This window comes from Pundamilia nyererei, unplaced genomic scaffold (assembly GCF_000239375.1).
Source record: "Pundamilia nyererei isolate P.nyererei 1_Seehausen unplaced genomic scaffold, PunNye1.0 scaffold00461, whole genome shotgun sequence".
NCBI classification, from domain to species: domain Eukaryota; kingdom Metazoa; phylum Chordata; class Actinopteri; order Cichliformes; family Cichlidae; genus Pundamilia; species Pundamilia nyererei.
The window spans coordinates 207,721-209,221 of record NW_005187862.1 but is presented as its reverse complement, the minus strand read 5'-3'; positions in this window follow the sequence as shown (position 1 = coordinate 209,221).

The following is a 1,501-nucleotide window of genomic DNA, read 5'->3' as shown; positions in this document are numbered from 1 at the left end:
AACAGAACATTTTCTTAAAAATAACTAAGTAACTGTAACAGGACACAATGCATATTTTTATATTATCAATACATAATTGAACCTTGAATAGATTTAGTCTCTTTATGCCACAAAGAGAAAACCTACAATTACAAATGAACTAATAAGTCACAAAGTAATAAAACTGTTGTTTTCTTGGACTCTTTAGAGCAGACAAGACTGAGGACTGTTCACTGCGTGGAGATCACTTTTAACTACAAGGTTGCACATAGAAATTTAGATGGTAACAGATGGCTGACCTTTGGGGTTATTAAAAACCCAAAAGATAGAAAAAAAAAGCTTTTAAGAGTTAAAACGAGCCTGAAAAAATGTTTGCCTCTAAAACTCAGATGGACCTGAGGCTGTTTCTATCAGACTGAATTCAACGCCTTAAATACGATCTGTTGGCCTACTGTAAATTTATGACTTTCAGCTGTGTGGGTTTTCAGAATAAATTTCCACACTGCGATTTATCACCTCTGAATAATCTAAGAGTCATTTTGATCTGAAAATCTTCTTCAGATCTGGGGTGTAGTTTGTGGCTCCACAGCAGGGTGAGAGTTGGAGCAGTGGGTTACCTGGTCATGCCTTCCATATTTCAGTGCAATGCTGGGACCTGACGTGGGAGCGGTGTGCTGTAAGATGTAGGATTCTCAATTTTTGCTTTTGTTACTTACGGTTTATATTTGAAAAAGATGCTTTGAACAATTTTGAAGAATTGTCCTTACAGGTGACACTCAAAAAAATAGAATATCAAAAGGTGAAACTAATATATGATATAGACTCGTTATTTGCAAAGCCAGATATTTAAAGCCTTTATTTGTTATAATTTTGATGACTAAAGCTTACAACTTATGAAAAGCTGTAAGCCAGTAAGAGCAGATTTTGCATGTCTTTTGGAAACCAAAGTGCAAAATGCAGAGTCTGGAGGAAGAATGGAGAGGCACACAATCCAATATGCTTGAAGTCCAGTGTGAAGTTTCCACAGTCTGTGTTGAGTCATCTGCTGGTGTTGGTCTACTGTGCTCTATTAAGTCCAGAGTCAACACACTTGGAGCACTTCATGCATCCTTCCACAGACAAGCTGTATAGAAATACTGACTTTATTTTCCAGCACGACTTGGCACCTGTCTACACTGATAAAAGTACCAAAAACCTGGTTCAACGACCATGGGATTATTGTGCTTGATTGGCCAGCAAAGTCGGCTGACCTGAGGCCCATAGAGAATTTATGCCAAGAGAAAGATGAGAGACATGAGACCAAACAATGCGCAAAAGCTGAAGGCCACTATTGAAGTATCCTGGTTTTCCATAACACCTTAGCAGTGCCACAGGCTGATAGCATCCATGCCACAGCGCATTGAGGCAGTAATTCATGCAAAAGGGGGCCAAACCAAGTACTGAGTACATAAGTATTATTATACTTTTTACAAGTCCAACATTTCTCTATTTAAAATCCCTTTTTTAATGATTTCATGCAATA